The following is a 21,262-nucleotide window of genomic DNA, read 5'->3' as shown; positions in this document are numbered from 1 at the left end:
ACTACATTTTCAAAACCACATTCATCCCAATATATTTTTTAAATTGCCCCACCTTTTTGTGGAAGTGATTATTACATGATGCTTATCTGTTGTCTGAAGGAGGATTGCCATTTAGGCTATATTTTACAACTTAGAATATAAAAAACGGAGTCTCTCAAAACGGCGTCTCAGTCCCGCGAGATTTCCATGTTGCACCTAGACCACTTTCGATAGAGTCATGATATAATAATTAAAGTAGATCAACCAGAGTGCATGTTAATGTCAGCTGTAAACAGAGCCTATGAGAGACAGTGCATGACAGACAGTGATCACTGCGTTGGTTGGTTGGTCTGGCCAAACAAGCTGAATGTCAGACACGCACTCTTCCAGTAACAGGCACGCCCTCCACAGCTGCGAGTCTAACAACATTCTTCAATGAAACTTGAATGGAGTCCGTTCGGGAAACGGTCAATTGCGTCACACGTCAGAACATAAATATGACAAACAATAGGAACATTTAATTTGACAGCCGCGTAACCTGTAGGCGTGGCTTGAGTTCGACTGTAGGCTATATGCAGGCAGATACCTTCCGCATTTGAAGTCCACCTTTCGTGGCACCTCTTGCGCAGGGCACCCTTTCTTCAGAAAGGTAGGTGTGTGATGCATTGTTTTCAGAATGGCTTACTTAGTTAATAAATAAAATGTGTTCACTGTTTTACCCGTAGCCGGGTCAATATATAATTTAGGGACTTTTGAAGTCCATGGGATATATCTTGCATGCATTTTTTTTAAAGTAAAAAAAAACTAATGATTTTATGTTCATTATGATCATGTCTTTACAAATTCCATAATTATTTATTATGGAAATAATCACTTTTTAACAAAAAATGACAAATGATAATGCTAGAATGTCAACTAAATAACCATCCGAATTTAATAACAACCACCTTCTAATTAGCTAAACAATAATAAAATGAGCTTGTTCAAAAATTGTTTTGATTGTGTTCTTTTTATTAAGTTGAGATAATCATGACAGATATTTCTTTTTGGCAATATATCAAATTTTATATGGAAAATAAATTGTATCAGTGTCCGAGAAATCACTTTCAACTAAGTTACCCATTACAACAACACCTCTCAAGGAAGTGTATTAATTCCAAATCACATGACCTGCTCCACATGATGTCATTTCCTCCTGAAGAAAAGACGGGCAAGACTCCAAGGTATGTTCTTTCTCCTCTTTCTTAATTATTTAACATAAAGTAATGTGTGAGTCAAGTGTGGATTTATCGCATGTCAACAGTGTTACTACAATATCCTAATAAAAAACTTTGAATTACAATTTTACTCAATTGTATATATAATATTTAGAAGAATCTTTCTGTAAAAATGCCATGTGGTGTTTGGTTATAGGCAGCCATGTTGATTTTTGGCCTGAAAACTATGATACCCGTCAACTATGTTACCCTGTAAAGGTAACCTAGAGGACTAGGGGTAACATGGTTGACAAACATGATATGTTCTTGTAGTTTTCAGGAGTTCATTTAATATTCTAACTGCACAGTAAATAAAAAGACTGTTTTCCATAAATATTAAAAAAAAGAAACTTGTTTTTCAGGCAAATGCCACGATTATCTGCTGCAGAAAAGCAGCACCGTTACCGTGCATGGCGAGATGTCGACCCTGCAAAAAGGGAGGCATACTTGGCAAAAGGCCGGCAGAAATGGAGAGGGATCATACAATTAGGATACAATTGTTTGCACTATTTTGTTTTCAAATGTTGATCCAATGCAGCACACTTATTTTGTTAAATGTTTTGACAGAATAGAGCACTATTTTGGTGAATGTTTTTTACACAGTGCATTTTTTGTGTGAGCAATTTTTCATACCTTTGTTGTTGGTTTTTTGTAGGTTAGGATCACTGTTTAAGTTTACAATGTCTGTATGAGTTAATAAACTTGCAAGTGATCCATGTAAAGTCTGAGTCTGTATGTCACGATGTTATCAAAAGGTCTTAATTAAACACACTAAGAGATGGAATATGCAGTTTGCTAACATAAAATAATATTTATTATAGTTCATGATTATGTTATTTGATGAATAAATCATTCTTTTTCATGTCCAATCAACTATGTTACTTTTGTCAACTATGACACTATACTGTCAACTAAGTTGCCATTATGTTTATTATAAAAATATGTATTTATTTGTTTATCTGACATTTATTCAAAGTTAAAACTTTACAGTTTTTGACCGTAACATAACTATGTTACGGACCAAATAACATCTCAGTTTGAATAAATATCTTAAATCAGTTATGCCTGAGCTTGGCAATTACTGAAAACACAATTTTTCAGGAAAACTTTGTAAGGAAAAATAATAATGTATTGGGATTTTTTTTTTTTTTTTTTCAGAATTTTTCAAACTCAAAAAGTCTCGCAATCATATATTGACCCTCCTATTCCTGCAAAGGTTTGGAATCATGTCAAGTTGTTGGCTATAATAATAATAATAATGATAATAATAATAATAATAATAACTTTATTTGTATAGCACCTTTCATACACAAAATGCAGCTGAAAGTGCTTAACAGTGTGGTATTAAAAACAAGAACACAACTCAAAGTGCTTTACAGTAAGGCATTAAACAAGAAAACAGCTCAAAAGTGTGGTATTAAAAGCAACAGAAACTCAGTGGATAATGTAATACAAATAAAAGTTACTTAAAGGAGCAGATAGTAAGAAGAAAATAAAAACATATTACATTAACTAAATGCCTGCCTGAATAGGTAGGTCTTCAGTTGATTTTTAAAGATTTCAACAGAGTTTGCATATCTTATGTGACTGGGCAGGGTGTTCCACAGTCTTGGAGCATAATAACTAAAAGCAGGTTCCCCACTCATTTTGTGGGTCACTTTGGGAACACTTAAAATACCAGCATCAGAGGACCTAAGGGCTCTCGTTGGTTGATAAGGGGTTAAAAGTCTGAAATATAAGATGGTCCTGTACCAGAGCTTTATATGTTAGTAAAAGGACCTTAAAACCAATTCTAAAAGAAATGGGGAGCCAGTGCAGGGTAGCTAAAACAGGAGTAATCTGCTCTCTTTTCCTCGTCTTTGTTAAAAGTCCGGCGGCAGAGTTCTGAACTAGCTGAAGTTTCCCTATCAGCTTTTTAGGTAGGCCAGTGAAGAGGGCACTACTCTATCCTAAGAACGTTTATCAATAAAGAAAAATTCCCACCAAAAGAAGAAGAAGAAGGATCCGCCTTCTGGAGCTGGGGTGGATCCCTTTCCCAGGATGGACAGAATAGAGATACAGAATAAACACACAATATACACTTCTGGACATCAAAATACAGATACAAGTACTGCAGTCAGGCCAGCCTCCACTTCAGAAAACACGGTCAAACTAGCCCACATGTTATTTTGCGGTAAACGTATATGTAAGCACCAGGTCCCGTGAACGTGGTTTCACATTCAAATAGGGGAGACCAGGGTTAGTTGTCACACTTTTTACTCTCGTGTAAATCATCAATTGTTACATCTAACAGTGGTCACTCAAAAATTAGAAAGAAGCTTAAAGTATTGTCTTAAAATGGATATCCCTTTCATCCTTGTAAATTATTTTAAGTTATTACAGACAATCTGACACATTGAGACAACCAACCACATCACCGGGTTATTAGTCACAGTGTATGGGGTTGGTTGTCCCTATAATTATCAATGGGGTTTAAGTAAAAAAAATGTGATTCAAAAAAACATAGTGTCAACAACAACATGGTGTCTTTAAGCTAGAGACACCAAATAAGTTTTAAAATCAATACTATCTCTATAATCAATCAATACTCATCGATGATGAATTAGTTTTAATTGAATTATCGTCTTTAATCAAGTAAAATGAAGGCGTTTAGTGTTGCAAATAATAATAATAAATAAATCATTGATTTTACAACCATCACTATAGTTGCAAAATCAAGGATTAATTTATTTCTTCTGACAGGACATTCTGAAGAGAGGAGACAGCTTGATGTGAAGGAGTGATGGTTGATCAGGAAGAAACATTTAAACAGCAGCTACACCCAGACATTTTTTAGAATCAGTGATATAGAAGTTGTAAATGTATTTGTAAGTGTTGCATACCTCATCTACTTAAATTTATATTGCACAACTACGATATTCAAGAATATATAGTGTACATCACAGATCAGAGAACTATCTGTAATAGTAGGACATAAGGGCGGGGTGCATAGGAATAACAATTTCTGCTGGGCCTTCATCACAACAGAGTCGATGTAAGTCTTCCACTTAAGCTCGGATATTTAATTTTTATTCTAATCAGCATTAAGAGGGAACACAGGGCTTTAATTTAGAAATGTAATACCCTTATTAATTTATGTATGTATTTATTGTTGGCTGCTGACTGGTTAATTGAATGTACGTGAAACCAGGTTCATGGGACTGGTGATTTTATTTTTAAATCAATTCTACGACTCTCTTACGCCAATCTCGGATCCCATTGGCTATAGTCTGACAACGATATAGCCACTGGGCACACCTGTGAACATGCCGGGGCATGTAGCTGGCAGGTAGTGATAAACGACATCCTTTTCCGTGTGTTACAGAAAAAGAACCCGTTTTTCTTGTGATTGGCTTAAATTAATGGGTCTTACCTTTTGCCGAAATTTCAACATCATAATGCATATTTCAAAAAGTAAAACTGCAAGCTTTGTCAGGTCTGTCCTCAAGAGAAGAAGAAAACTACTTTTATAATGCTTGTTAATTAAACAGAAGTCGATAATTTCTGTTGCATTCGAGGAAGTCGGGAAATCTGAACGGCCTTCGTGACACTGCGTCAGGGAATTTATCCCAAGTTGAATTTTAGATCGAGAGCAGATTGTTAGCTGTTAGCATGCAGATGCCTGTTTATAGAGATTAATAAGAAGGTAAATACTCGTCAGATAGCTGCTGATGTCATTACGGCGCATTATGTTCCGCCTGCTTTTGCTCTCCCAGCATACACCACAGCCTGCTCATACGTGATTAGTCAATATTACTCAGACTACAAGTGTACTACAGACAGAAACCAGAACACTTGAATTGATGTCCCGGAAATCCACGTCACTGCTACAGATTTTACATTTCTATGTACAGTAGAATCTGGAAATTAAGCTAGAGATTACGCTTACGGTAATGCTTAGTATAGGCCTATACGCGTACCACAGAACAACATGGGTACCACCAGAGACACCTGAATCACCTGGTTTTTGACTGTGTATTAGTATTCCTTTTTTATACAGATTTGTATTCAGTGTTACTGTCCTTAGCTTATGTCTGCCATCTTTACAGATCAATGTTTCTTTGTCAATATTCCTGAATTTTGTGGCTATAAACAACACAACTAGCCTACAGAAATAAGTAAACACTATAAATTTTGTTTGTGGTGGCAGCAGCATTTGTCATCAAACATATAATAATTTCTGAGCTCACAAATGCAATACTGTGATTGATTCAAAAAGGGATTAATCATCTTTTGAAAAAAATCTTATAATTGATCATCTAATTAGATTTATAAGAGGATTGTTTAAGGAGAAGTTGCATATGTCAGATGGATGCTTTGCCTTAACTTGTCAGCATGACTTAATACCCAGTTTTTTTCCTTTTACATTTTTTAGTAACCTGTTAAAAGGCATGATGGTGATCTGCTGTGGTCTGCTTACTATGAATAAGGAACCAGGTAGAGAGCTCTTTGAAAGCATTTCTAATATATATTATGTTTCAGCTTTACATAATGTTGATCTCCTTACTTAATGTACAGTTTTCCATATATTGTAGTTTTTAAAAACAGCCTTGAACAATATTGAAGGAACATTATCATTATTAACTTTTGGCAGTAAATTCTGTCCTTATATGTTTTGTTTCCTTATGTAGTTAATTAATTAGTGCTTGCTGTTTATTTCTGTACATGTGCTAGAAAGACTGTGGGTGTAAAGATATTGGCTTGTGTGTGCTGTGTATTAGGAAGGGAATTTCCAAATATCTTTATGGTTCAAATCTAGCTATCTATTAAGGCACCATGTTTTGTATTATTAACCACTGATTAAAATCATCACAACAAAAACAGTCCATGAGCATTGGGGTTCCCTTCTCTATTTTGGTCAGTTCCTCTGAAGAGCGTGGAGGTGGAGCTGGAGGTGAGGGACCATGTGGCTACAGTGGCCTCCACTCTGAACTATGAGAACAAGGAAGACAAACCTATAGAGGCTGTTTTTGTTTTCCCTCTGCCTGGAGATGCTGCTGTCTGTCATTTCAGTGCTAAGGTTGGACAGACAGAGATTGAAGCTGAGGTGAAGGAGAAACAGAAGGTGAGCTACACAGTATGGATTACCAAATACAATGGACCTTGCAATAAAACACAGTAAACACTGTTAGACCTACTTGTGTAATCTGTGCTCCAGGCTCGTGAGGAGTATGATGATGCTTTGAGCTCCGGTCAGCAAGCCTTCCTTTTGGAGGAAAGTGCCCAGAGTCCAGATATATTCTCTCTAAGTGTAGGTAGTCTTCCACCAGGAGAGAGTGCCTCAATCAGGCTGGAGTATGTCACTGAGCTGAGTGTGCAGGCTGATGACGGGCTGAGGTTTTGTCTTCCTGCTGTGCTCAACCCTCGGTACCAACCTCAGGGTAGGAAAACCAGCAAATACATGTCAGGAACTTTTAAACTTTGTTTGCATTCAGTGTTTCTGGCCAAACACATGGAGTGTATCCTTGAGATATAATAGTGATATTGTCTTTTCTTCTCATAAAACATTTGTTAAGAGAAAAAAGAATCCTGCAATATTTAGATTCATGTTTCTTCCGGCCATCTTCTTCTTACAGTCTATGCCACTATCTATTGATCAACAAAACAGAGTGAAATGATGGACAAGAATACATATCGTGACCCTTTATAGAAATGTCAGTCAGTGGGTTTGGTCCAAACCAAAAGATAACCTCTGGGGTGTAGAATCGAAGCCAATGCGGTGCCCAAAAGTGCAGTAGCTTGCGTTTACACTTGATTCAGTGGCTTCAATAGCCACTCCCTATTAAGCTATAAAAATGCCCAACTTTACAGTAAAAATAAACATCTTTACAGCTGGGTACAAAAAACATTATGGTCTCTATAGCTCATTTTTTTGTTCATGAAATGTACAGGGGGTGTTTTATCTTTTTATGCTCAAGGCTTCATTTTTATTATATGAAGCCTTAAAGTTATGCATAATTAGGTGCGTGGTCACTTCGAGATGGATACTGCTAGTTGTCACCTCAGCTAATTCAGTTCTGTTCAATTCTGAACTATCTGAGGTGAACTCTGTACAAAATTGGACACTATAGGTCTTTCTGTTTGCTTTATAACAGTAAGTGGTTGTCCAAGAAGTCCTGCTCAAGCTTTTTTGGTTTTGGCCACTCTCATATCGGAGATTCGGATGAGCGAGTGGCAAGGGTAAGCACAAGGTTAAACTAGCTCATACACTAGCTAATGTTATTGCCACCGGTCAATGACAAGACAGTTTAGCATCATAGCCTGGTGTATGTCAACCCCTTGACCCTCTCTAGCACCACCTTCAAGTTCTAATATGGAAACCAATGTGGCGGCAATCTGGAACCGAACTTGAGGCTTCAGACACACAGTCTAGAAACCAATGGGCGGCGTCTCGGGTGGCTACGTCCATTATTTGTTGTCTTTAGTCCAAACATCCTCATCAGGATGATTTATCATTAACTGGTACTTGGTCCTTTTTTCCTGAGAAATTACCTGAAAAACTAAGGACATTCTCATCATCCTCATTTACATATTACCGAAGTAAGCATATCAACACATTACACTACTATTGTTAAAAACATTCAGACTATGTTTAAAATGGGAAACATTATTCCTGCTTAATGTCTGCTTGTTAGCGTCACTATTATGAGCATGTTAACATGCTACATTAGCATTTGGGTGAAAGCTCGTCTGTGCCTAAGTAGGCTAATACCAGTAAAGATGCAAGCCTGACTGTAGACTCTTACTCTTGTTTTTCTTAATTAACTGTAACTACTTCTTATTCTAAAATTCTACCTTTTCCTTGCTGCTTAAATGGAATTTATTGCTCTTTAACTTTTGCATTTCTAACTTGTTCACAGGAAGTGGAGGTAGTGGAGGTGGCAACGTCCAAGTTACCTCATTACCAGCCTCTCTGGTGCCCTACAGTCTATCTTTCCTGGCCCGTGTGACCACTTGTCGTCCAGTGTCTAAAATAGAGTCCAACTGTACCCTTGACCCTCTCCAGTACCTCAACACAGAGCAAACCCAAGCCACGGTAGGTAGAGTGCTAATGTTACTCCTGTGTGTGATTGTTCCTCTATACTGAGAACAAGAGATATAATTTATTTTATGTTTCTGAGTGTGTTTTATATATTCTAGATCAAGCTGGCTTCAGGACACAAGTTTGACACAGATGTTGAACTGCTGATTTATTAAAAGGATGCCAACCAGCCCACTGCTGTGGTGGAGGCAGGACAGGCCTCTGCCAAATCTGGTTAGTTCAAATTAGGGAAGGTCCTTTTTGCATATGCAAAAGTTTGTTATTCTTATCCTCGAGCTGATGTGTTCAAATGCTAAAAATGTTTTATGTGTCTCAGGCACTGTGATGGGTGATCCAGTAGTGATGCTGAGTCTGTACCCTGAGTTCCACCAGGCTTTGATGTCTTCAGTCGCCTCATGTGGAGAGTTTGTGTGTTTATTAGATCGATCTGGAAGTATGGACTCACGCATTAACAACAGCAAGGATCATCAGAGTCGCATTAGCAGCGCAAGGGTATTTATGTGTAAATTCTGCCATAAAATCCTTTGAAGTGTCCCTCTCACACAGTGGCTGTCATCATTCTTTTTCTTTTCTCTTCAGGATACTCTCCTGCTCCTGTGGAAGAGCTTACCAATGGGCTGCTATTTCAACATTTATAGCTTTGGGTCTTCCTATGAACACACCTTCCCGTAAGTTACAACCTTGACAAACTTTTTCCTATTTGGTGTTAATTCTTCTATGCTTTTGTGTGCTGTGATAACATGTTCATTTATTGACTTGATTGCAGTAAGAGTGTGGAGTACAGCCAAAAGACTATGGAAGAGGCTTTGAAGAAAGTTGGAGAGATGGAGGCTAATCTAGGAGGAACAGAGATCCTTGAGCCCCTTAAACATATTTACAGCCAGCCCTGCATTCACAATCAACCTAGACAAGTAACACATGAGTTCATTCTTACCACACCTTGTTTTAACACTTTACCATTAAAAGCACTGTGATTGTTACAGCATCTAACAGCCTTCAGAGAACAAATTAAGGACTTTAAACAAAAGCTGCATGCTTCTGGGTGTGATGTTATGTTACTTTTAGTGACATGTAAACTCTCTTCCCTAGCTATTTGTCTTTACTGACGGAGAAGTGGGAAACACCAAACAAGTTATAGATCTGGTAAAGAAGAATTCTCATTCCCACAGGTGACCATTAAAAGTGTAGAAACACCCACACAATTGAAAAGAATATGTTCCATGCTCTCCTGCTGTTTTTGTTAAAACAAAACTGCTGTGTTGTAGATGTTTCTCCTTTGGGATTGGGGAAGGGGCCAGCTCTGCTCTTATCAATGGGTTGGCCAAGGAAGGAGGAGGTCATGCTCAGTTCATCACAGGGACTGACAGGATGCAACCCAAAGTAAGTTAAACATTACACATTGAAAAGCTGTCAAGTTAATACAACTACTATACAATAAAAGATTGTGTTGAATTGTTTTTGTGGTTCCAGGTGAATGACTAGGTAAAATCTGTTTATAACTGATTTTTCTTCACCAGGTGATGCAGTCACATCTCAGTCACATGGGATTTGCCGAAGAATGTGTCTGCTACTGTCCTCTCTCCACCAATCACAGCACTTTTCCAGGGTCAGAGGTCGCTGGTTTATGCCAAGCTCACTGGACAGGTAGAAGCAGCACTTGATGATTCTGAAATGATTACGAAATGTAAGCACTGTGGTTTGAAGCCATTACAATCATTGCTCTCTTTTTCTCTTTCTCTCTCTAATATGGTTTATTAAACTGTTACTGTTATCAGACTTCAGAGGACGCAGAGGGCTGTGTGACAGTCAAGTACAGCCTGGCAGGTCATCTCTCTCAGAACAAGCTGCAATTCAGTCTCAAACCTGCAGGGGACACTGGGTAAAACATTTATTTTCTTGACAATAAAAATGTTGAGTTTGATTTTATCAACAGAGTAGCAGGTATTGATAAACATCACACTGCTACATAAGTGTGGAAAGTATTAAGTAGCAGTAAGTGTCTGCTATGTGGCTGACACACACACAAAGTAGTGAATGAGTTTTCATTTTATCATTCAGGTGAAAAAATAAAACAACTAAAATACAGGAGACTTCAATTGTGTTTTTTAAAAGAGTTACATAAAACATTAGGCAAGCTAATGAAAACTGTGAAATTGTGTTAACCCCTTTTTTCATTATATTCAAATGAAATCAAGGAGGCTTCATAAGTATTAATCAACACACACAAACAAACACAAACTACTGCCTGCAATCTTCTTAATGTTACTTCTCTCTACTTTTAAACAGCTGTTATAGGGCTGTTTAGCTTTTTTTATATTTAAAATGTTTGTATTTATTCATTCAAACCGACTTGTTTCTGAGCCCCACAAACTAGAAACAGTCAAGATCTTGATTACCAGCACAGTTTCTTTTATATTACTGGAAAAATTCACCCAAATATTCTGTCGTCTCTGTATAAGTGTTTGCATTGTTTAGTACTGCGCTTAATTATTAATTCATGAATGTGTCACAGCCTCTTTTCCACCTTAAACATGCATTCTTGGAATACATTATTATTCCAGTTGCTCTTTTACATTTTTGCATACATGATTGGGCAGTTTACAAAGTGAAGTATTGTTATGTAATTATTTATTCACATATGAATTTAAAGCATCCCCAAATAATTCAAAGATGTTTTCACCATCATTGTACTAATACTAGTACTAACAAGCTGTAAAAAAAAAAACAAAAAAAAAAACGCATCATGCTTTGCACCATTCTCATAATAATATGTGCTAGATATGAGGGTTCAGCTCTATATAATCCCAAAAGGTGGTACAGAAAAAAGATTGATGGAATTTAAATAATGGTTTAATTGTAATATTTCAAATTTTTTTTACAAATGTTTTGACATCTCTGTACCGTCTTCAGATTAACAGTTCACAGGTTGGCTGCTCGGGCTCTGATTCGCTCTCTGGAGATGGAGGAGAGAGACCCGGGGGACAGCAAGATGAAAGTGTGAAGAAGAAGGTGGTGGAGGTCAGTGTGCAATCAGGTGTGAGCAGTGCCTTCACTGCCTTCATTGCTGTCAATAAAGGCGATGGCGAAGTGATTCAAGGACCTCTGGTGCGCAGAAATGTTCCAACACCCAGTGAGTGTTTCAAAGACCCTCTATTTAAGGGGTAGTGTAAGTTACCATGAATGGTAGTGTAGAGAAACATGAAGATGTGCTGCTTTAACATTAATAAAATGTCATCATTTACAATTCTAACAATCAGTCTCATAATTGCATTTGATTTGGAGATAAGAGATAGCATTTAGCATTTTAAAATGTCATGAGTAATTACAATAAGCTCTTTTATCCTCACAGTGTTTATGGCCTTTGATCTGCTGACATCTGCTCACAGCTGTCGTGGTAAGTATAATGCATAATTGGTACGTTGTGTCGATATTTCTTGTTTCATAACTCTTATGTTATATCTTGACCTCTTACGGGGTTTTTCCTAATCTCACAGTACCAATGGCCTGTGCTATGGATCCACAAGATTTTTGCAACATGAGTGCTTCTCCCACCATGCCAAGTAAGTAAAAAGTAAAGTAAAGTTAAAGTTGAATGCGGCCACTGATAGCTCCATAAATTGCGATTCATTTGCACCCCCTATCTGCTCCGTCTCATGGTCTGAATCACAAAGCAAATTGCTCTGATGATATTCAAGTGGAATCACACCCATAAAGTTTTGCAGATCTGTGCAGTTTGCTCTTGTTTTGTGTCTGATGTGGAGTAAAGCTGTCTGCACCTCCACTCTCTGCTGCACTCTTAGGCATCAGAGTGCACACAGTGCATGTCGCAACTCCATCCACAGATCAGTGATGAGCAGGGAGGCGAGGGGGCAGCTCTTTTAACAGTTTATTGTAAAGCCTAGACTTTTTAAACTTGCACGCAACAGCAGCTTGTCCATGTTATAATCCCTGTCATGCGTAATGTCTCCAAAGTGTGCGCGTGTGCTGGGGTTGAGCCTCGCACAGCCCCAGACTGATTGGTCTCCTGATTATAATAATAATGACAATATATCATTAACAGATTGTTTTTACAGACAATACATTTTTTGATCACACAAAAGGAGGAATTGTCGTCGTGATCACTGGAAACTCAAAGTGTGACAGCCCTCATAATACTGTGCCACAATTACCACCAGCTCTCTACAGATGGTCATATTTTCACTCTAACTGCGCTGTGCTGTTAGCGCTGGTGTTTGTGAATTAAGAGCTTTTTTTTGCCCCAAGGCTCATTTACATAGAAAGGAGCCAAATTTTCCCAGAATGACTGCATAATGACTCATTCAAATACCTACAAACAGCACCGGAGTACAGAGATGCTGTTTGCTCTGCATCGCACTTTGGGGTGCACTCAACCCTCTGTGCAGAGCAGTTGTTTTGCTTTTGATATGCTTTGATAAATATTTGGCATAGGCTACATGTGTAAAAGCTAGCTCCTGTTTGTCTGCATTCAGGTATGTGTTTGGCCCTACCGTATAGGTTGTTATACTACCGCCCTTGGGTTTTTTCATGTATTTTTATGGTGATTATTATCCTAGGTCATTTGCAAGTCCTTTCCTCATGCTCCTTTCTATTTAGAAGTTAAGAGTTAATTTCCACTATCCATGCTGCTCCCTCACTCTATGGATAAAGCATAAAAGCTTGGACTGAAGCGAGGATTTGAAAACATATCGGTGTGTTTCTATAATTATCCCATAGTGTAGTGGTAGTGTGAATAAACTACAAGTTATCATAATGAAGGGATATTTTACCAAAATGCCCAATTTGTATGTTTTTCATGATAATAGTATTAGAATTTGGTCTGCTATTATTAGTTTAAGGTATATCAGGTTGTGTTTAATCTGCTCTCTCAACAGGCAAAAGAAAATCAGCTCAACGTACCAAAAGCTCAGGGTTATTAACCAAATTCATGGGAAAAATGAGGGGGAGACGTCAGAAAAAAGGTAAGGGATCTCTGCTCACTGATGCTGATGTTCTGTACTTGCCTCCAAAGCCACAGAAAGTGATGAGTTGTTGCTATGGTCTGATTAACTTTATAATTAAGAGTAAGTTATGGTACAAAATATAAATGATTAATGACTTAATGTTTTTATCATATTTTATAAATCCAGAGTTAAATTCATGAATAAGTAATTCAATGATTCAAGGTCCTCTAGTGCGCAGAAATGTTCCAACACCCAGTAAGTGTGGCTCAGTGGCTGTGGCTCAGTGGTAGAGGCGGTCATTTTTCAATCGGAAGGTTGGAGGTTCAATCCCCAGCTCCCTCAGGCTACATGTCGAAGTGTCCTTGGGCAAGACACTGAACCCCAAATTGCTCCCAGTGGCATAGCCAACGGGTATGAATGTGATATCTGATTGACAGTTGGGCACTTTACGTAGCAGCCTAGGCCATCAGTGTGTGAATGGGTGAATGTGATATGTAGTGTAAAAGCAGCTTTGAGTGGTTGCAAAGACTAGTAAAGCGCATATAAGTACAGTCCATTTACCATTCAATGACCCTCTATTTAAGGGGTAGTGTAAGTTACCATGAATGGTTGTGTAGAGAAACATGAAGATGTACTGCTTTAACATTAATACAATGTAATCATTTACAAATCTAACAATCAGTCTCATAAATGCATTTGATTTGGAGATAAGAGATAGCATTTAGCATTTTAGCAACTTTTATTCTAACAGTGTTAAGGGCCTGTAGTCTTTCTGCTCGCAGCATTAGTGGTAAGTATAATGCATAATAGGTAAGTTTAGTCGATATTTCTTGTTTAATAACTCTCATTTTATATCTTGACCTCTTTTTCTAATCTCAAAGTAGCAGAGGACTGTGCTTTGGATTCACAATTTGAATGCTTCAAGATTGTTTCTGCCACTAAAACAAGTCAGTAAAAAGCTAAATGCAATTGTACACACATTATATATGTATGTTTCTTTCTTTCTTTCTTTTTTTGCAGCTTACATTTGAAATACTTTGGGAAATACTTAGATTGATTTGCAGCCACTGAAAGCTCCATAAATTGCGCATCATTTGCACCCACTATCTGCTTGGTCTCTTTGTCCGAATCACAAAGCAAATTGCACTGATGATATTCAAGCGCAATCACGCCCATAAAGTTTTGCAGATCTGTGCAGTTTGCTCTTGTTTTGTGTCTGATTGTGGAGAGAAGCTGTCTGCACCTAGACTCTTTGCTGCACTCTTAGGCATCAGTTGAGCGCACACTGACAGGTGATGGAAAACGCATCACTAACTGTGCGCCACTTGTGATTTTTTCCGCAAATGTTGCCACAGACACCCAATCCATAATAATGCAATATACTGTAAGTGTAAAGGCTTTCATCAGTGGGCCATAGGCTCAATCACTATTGTTTTACCTCATTCAGCGATAGTGACTTAACAGACATTTATTTAAATGAAAATCTTTGAGATTATATCTTTAAGACACATCTGTTTACATTTATTGTATGGATAGGCATGAAATTTGCAATTATACCAGACTGAGATGCATACATGGCTATCGATTTTTTTTTTTCTGTTGATAACTATTAAAGACAAGACAAAACAAATAAAATCTGTTCATCACACTTTTTGTCTTGTTTTAGCAGTATTCTAGAATTATCAGTATTTAATTCCCATTCATTATCAAAGAAGCTGAAGAAAACCACATTACATATTGGAAGCAATAAACAAAGTGAATATATAAAGTGGCATCTAAAACTGCAAAACAGTGATTCACATATTCACTCAAATATTTTTACCAGAATTATATCTGCTCAGTGTCAAACAGATAAAAATGGACACACAGAGAGTGATCCAAATGTAAATAAGTATCCACAAAGATTTTTTTCCTTTTGATTTTCTTGTCAGAAATCTCCTCACCAAGTCAGCCTCCCAAGGACCCTTTGCTTCAGTTGGTCTCCCTCCAGAAGGCGTCTGACTGCTGGGACCTAGTTCCAGCTCTGGCTGCAGCCCTGGGAAAGACCAGCGAAGAGGTGGAAAAGCTAAAGCCTGCATCAGTGGTGTGTTACTGTCAATAATAAATTATTCCAATCAATAACGAACTTAGAAATGAAACTTAGATATGACACAGGTTTATATGGTTTATAGAACAAGCAAAGCTACTAAAACATAAGTAACCATATCAACAAAATAATTGGAAATGGTGACGAGTCAAACAAAATACACATCTCGCACAAATTTGAAAATCAGGAACCAAGATTCTAATGGGACTCAATCCCTTCTCTACCTCCGTTGCTGCCAATGATTTAGTAACCATTATTATGTTGTTCAAGACCATCAAGCTAAAGTTTCCCTTCATTTTTGCTTCAATTTTCTTATGCCCTTTTTTGTTCTTTTCCCTGATTTGGTGAATTAGGTGAACCAAGAAGTATGGGCCACCATTCTGTCTCTGATCTGGCTTCATGGTGTCAAGATGGATGCTCAGGAAGAGTGGGAGCTTCTGGCTATAAAGGCTGTGTCATGGCTCCGTGCACAGAATGGTAATTACAAAATAAAAAGTTTTGTTGTTGTTGTTGATCAAAATCAGCTGTTTGACCACATTCAGATTCTCCTGATTGATTCTTTTTTTTCAGCATCATGTGTGAAAGAGTGCGTGGAAGCTGGAAATGCACTCTTGGGTTGCAAAGTGCAGGAAGACGCTCTGGGTCTCTGAGGTTCTAACTACAGACGCTAACTTCAACAATGATGCCCAGATGCAGACCAAACTTCTTACAGCCTTAGCTTTATAAGCATTGCACTAAAATACCTTTGCACCATTATGCAATATGTATATATATATATAAAAATCAGACTTGCCACATACCAAAAACTTAACCAAACAAAGCGAGTTCAACATAGGGATAACTTTTGTTTAGCTTCCTTCACTAACCCTAAGAAAAGACATCACACTAAGTGATCACATGACTATTATGATCAACTCAGTAATCCACCTAGGGTTTCCATAAATGTATTCACAAAATAAGGGGGTTGATTACTGCACATGACAGATCCCAAACATGCAAGTCAACTGTCAGCAGAGTGTTCTATTTTACAAATTGAGAGCAAACGGCAACAGTATTAAACAAGTATATAAAAGTTTAAATCATAAATCCAGGTTTTAAGTATTGGTATTGGTATAAGTATTATAATAATTCATAATTTCTATGTTTATTGGAGTGTATACCTCTTTTTTGTTTTATTATTGTAAAAATTAGACTTTTCAGAAAAGTGCTGAATCCTTTCTTGGAGTAAATAACAGGGAACATTTGGATTTTTTGGTTATGTTGCAAAGCAGTAAATGGCAGTCAGTATGGTCCCGCTTTGGAGAAACCAACCAGAGTACCAACACAGGAGCTTACCACTGTTGACGGGTTACAGGAGACGTATTTTAGCTACTTAAACTTGTATTCCCTTTTTCAGGTTTTACTTTTTAAAGTGTAAACTATATTTTGAACATTTTCATAGCTTCACCTTGCTGTCAGAAAGCCCTTTCCTTTGGCATTACATGTTTTAAATGTGTAACCTCAGTATACCTATGCATGCCGCACACAATGTTATATTGCACTTCAGCTGTTATGGTAAGATGTTGTAAAAAAGTAGTCTAGTACAAAGAAAAGAAAAACTAGTGACTGTAAGAAAACTGTTCATGTTGGATACAAGAGAACACTTCAATGAACCAGAAGATATTTTTTGGAGATGAGTTGGGCTGACAAATAGTGGGGGAAATCTGTGGTTGTTTTCATTGTTTGATTTATTTAGTTAGTGTCTATTTGGCTTTTTTTGTGACGATTTAATAAAATGCTCAGAAACATAAACAATGCAAATGCGGAGCTGTTTCAGGGTTGCTTGTGGAGTGTTTATGTTTTAATTCAGTGCAACTACCACAGCTGTCAAAGGCTGTTATTACACAGTAGAACAAGGTGAAATCTATATGGTGACTAGGATACTTATTTGTTTGAACTGACGTAAGGATGCAACATCTTTGAATATTAGAGACCCGTCTTTTGATTTCCCTCAACAGCTCATCTAAAACAGTGTGCAGCAAACAGAGAAATATGGACTTTGACCTGTCAAAAATGTAGTACCATAGGAAAGGGCTGTCTAACTGAAGGCGAGGCAGTGTAATTATTCAATATATTGTAAATGCTTTTGTTTTACATGGTTAATATACTTTGCTTATAACCCCGTCCACAGCACTACATTGTTTAGGTTCTGTCTTGGTTTTCCAGCCTGCCTCTCCAAACAGGCCGAGCTGACTACTGCCCTCTACTGTATGCAATGCACTGCACTGTTCATAAATCCACTACAAATAATCTGAACTATCCCTTGAAGTAAATAATCAAATGTGTCCCTAACAACTGAAAATTAAACTTTGAGCAAAATGAGCATTAATGGAGCGGCGCCTGCGAGCTAGTCAGGCAGGCAACTCCAGCTGCATGGATTTCACGCATGGCATGCGTCATTCTCCGCAATCACTTGACCAACACTGAACAGGAATGCAACAAACACATGCTATGTTCTGCTGCTGCAATAAACATTTAAAACTACTACAATGTGACTTGTCTGTGAAAAAAGCTTGTGTCTCAAATAAAGCCATTTCAGTCAGTCTGTCTGTCAGTTTGTCTACAACAAACATAATGTAACCCATTATATGTCTAAAAAAATGAAAAATGGCAGAGAAAGGAAAATCTTAGAGTAATGGAGGAAAGGCAGAATTTGCGAGAGCTTCATATTCAGCTTGAGAAAGAAAGTTTAGTTTTTTTTGTTTATAACTCCAGTTTAAAAGAAAACAGGCTGGAGACACCATGGGTCCCCCATGGCAGATCCTCATATATTTTTGTCTTGCCTGATATATACAGGTATATATATTTTTTTTCTTCAGGTTTATAGGTTTCAAGTTGAGCAAAAAGAACTCTTGGGGGTTATTTTGAGGCCCAGTCATCAGAAAAAGTTGACTCTTACAGACTGTAAGAGCTGCGTACAGGAAAGCCATAATGAGAAAAGTGGTTAAAACAAGAATACCTTCAGATTGGATTAATACCTTTTGGCTGGAAAGATTTATTTTTCTATTGGATTGCAACAGGGAAAGTTCTGAAAGGATGAAGAAATTGTTGGATTTTTGCAAATTACACCAACGGATAAATTTTTTTTTCTTTGCGTTTTTTGTCTGTTTTTTCCTTACATTAAATCAAAAGTGAGTTGAGTATCATAAGGCATACCCCTCTGGCCCTATTTATTAAGTTGTGTTTTTTTATCATTCATACATTTTTTTATCTTATTTTATTGGTCCTTTTTTTTAGGGATATCCATAACAATTTTACCAAAATAAGAATGGATTCCTTGCAGTGGAAAACGTGTCAATTAATCGCAAGATCTAAATTGCCATAGTATTTTATCAGTAATTTTTATATTATTTATTTAAGTGGTTTTCTACTACCACCCTCAGGAAAGTAACATTAACAGCAACCTGGCTTACCCCAGCCAACATGAATCAACAGCTATTACCTATAATATTAAATAACTTAATATTAATAATGTATTAATATTATTACTTAATGTCCACGCTATTTCACATATTAAAACATACATACACATGTTTAAACAAACATAATAATACCAAAAAACTGCCTATTAGATAATCCTAATAACATTTTGATGTATTTAACATAGAAGAATACATGGATTCAAAAGACATCATGAGCCTTTTTCCCCTGATGTTACTCAGATTTAAAATAGCCATTTAAGAAGCTTTGCAGTTGTATATTTTTCTCCAATCATAGAGTAAAAGTAATAAGGCTACCACCTCCTTGCCACACTTCTACTGATGCAGCCTTTTATTAGTGTTCTCATATGAAACCATGGTTACAAAACATTGCTGTTCTTGTTTCCCAGGGAGCAAAGGAAGCTAGCACTGGAGTTTGTTGCTGTATTTTAAACAAACACTTTACATAAGTAAATAGTGCCTCATTCAGCTCTTATTTTAATAACTACATCATTCTTTGACAGAGTGAGAGTCCATTTTCATAAAGGCCCACCATCCTCTGCCCTGGCACTGCTGACAGTTAAACTCAATGGGCCTCATTTACCATCTTTTCTAAATGTCTTTTTAAAACCTAATCCGCAGTGTTCAGGAAGATTCTGACACTCGCCACTGTTTTCTTATCTGGGATTTGTTCTTGGTTGAGAATTTTTTTTTGTTTGTTTGCAGTTGTATAATGTTAAAATATAAATGTGACTGTTACAGTACAACACTTATAGCTTACAAATGATCTCAAGAAAGAAACGCACCACTTACAAAACACCAAAACTTTTATTATAATCCAAAAAAATAATAAGGCTTCTGATATTTTTGCCAGTGTTGAGGCCACCTGTGAGGGTCTTTAGGCTCTCTTGGTTGTCTGGGATTTCATTATAGATGTTAGAAGGGCAATTTGACCGCTGCAGGAAGGTACTGGATTTGAGGGGACCTGTACCACCTCAGAGGATGGTTCCTTTGTGGGAGTTCATCTATAAATACATAAGAAAAATATTGTTAAATCACAAGCTCCACCCATCCTGCATCACCACACCTGCCCAGCCACACCTGATCAAACCACTCCTCCAACATTATAAAGCTTGCCCTCAGACCACTTCCTCTTTTTTCCCTCCAAACCAATAAGAATGAAGAAACCACCATATTCCCTATGTATTTACTTTGTTTATTGAAGAGTGAAATACCAAAGTGGATGCATAATGATATACAATCATCCACATCCACGTACATATATCGATAGATTACCTTCCACCTGTTAACCTGCAACTGCAATAAATTGTTTAAACTGCACCGGATCCTGTGTTTGAATGTGCACACAACGTCAGTTGTTCTCTGAACCAGCGCCGGCAATATCAAAGCAATAAAATCATAGCTTTTTCAAATATTTTGAAAAATGTTTAAAATCTGAATATAAACTAAAGACTTACTAAACATTTTTCAGACATATAGACATGACCTCTAGCGGAGCAAGACGTGCAAAGTGATCAAGGGAAAGATGGATGGTCACAATCCATTGAATTTTTGCACCAAGAGTGGAAGAACATCACCCAACAGCAATGTGAAAGACTGATGGAGAGCATGCCATGATGCATAAAAGTTTTGATTAAAAATTAGGGTTAGTCCACCAAATATTGATTCCTGAACTCTTACTAAGTTAAAACATTAGTTTCCTGTTGTTTAAAAATGAACATGATCTTTTTTTTGCATCTTTTTTTTAACTTTATTTTCTGCAACTAAAATACCTAAATGAGATTATTATTTATGGAAGTAGAGAGAAATGTTGCATACAATAAAACAAAAGGTCACAAACACAAACCTATAGCACCAGAGAGGAACATATATTTGCAGTGTTGTCTAAACTTTTCTATAGAACCCCCTTTTGTCGCTAAAACAGCCCTTACCCGGGTGGTGAAGGTGTGCTGAGGTATCTGGCACCAAGACATTAGCAGCAGATCCTTTAAGTCCTGTAAGTTGCGGGGTGGGGCCTCCATGGATCAGACTTGTATGTCCAGCACATCCCACAGATGCTCGATTGGATTGAGATCTGGGGAATTTGGAGGCCAAGTCAACACCATGAACTCTTTGTCGTATTCCTCAAACCATTCCTGAACTGTTTTTGCAGTGTGGCAGAGCGCATTATCCTGCTGAAAGAGCCAACTGCCATTAGGGAATACCATTTCCATGAAGGGGCGTACTTGGTCTGCAACAATGTTTAGGTAGTGGTGTCAAGGTAACATCCACATCAATTGGAAGGACCTGAGGTTTCCCAGCAGAACATCAACCAAACTATCACACTGCGTCTGCCGGCTTGCCTTCTTCCCATATTGCATCCTGGTGCCAGGTCTTCCCCAGGTAAGCGATGCACACGCACACAACATGATGTACAGTAA

General features: G+C 37.5%; 1 pseudogene; it reads left to right on the top strand.

The window, feature by feature from the left end:
• The first annotated feature begins 593 nt into the window (after positions 1 to 593).
• On the top strand, positions 594 to 17,886 carry LOC138596705 (von Willebrand factor A domain-containing protein 5A-like; annotated as a pseudogene).
• Positions 17,887 to 21,262: the final 3,376 nt, after the last annotated feature.

Source organism: Semicossyphus pulcher, unplaced genomic scaffold (assembly GCF_022749685.1).
Source record: "Semicossyphus pulcher isolate SPU_LCO1_2020_fin unplaced genomic scaffold, fSemPul1.0.p SCAF_19, whole genome shotgun sequence".
In the NCBI taxonomy this organism is placed as follows: domain Eukaryota; kingdom Metazoa; phylum Chordata; class Actinopteri; order Labriformes; family Labridae; genus Semicossyphus; species Semicossyphus pulcher.
This window is presented reverse-complemented; position numbering and strand designations above follow the sequence as displayed.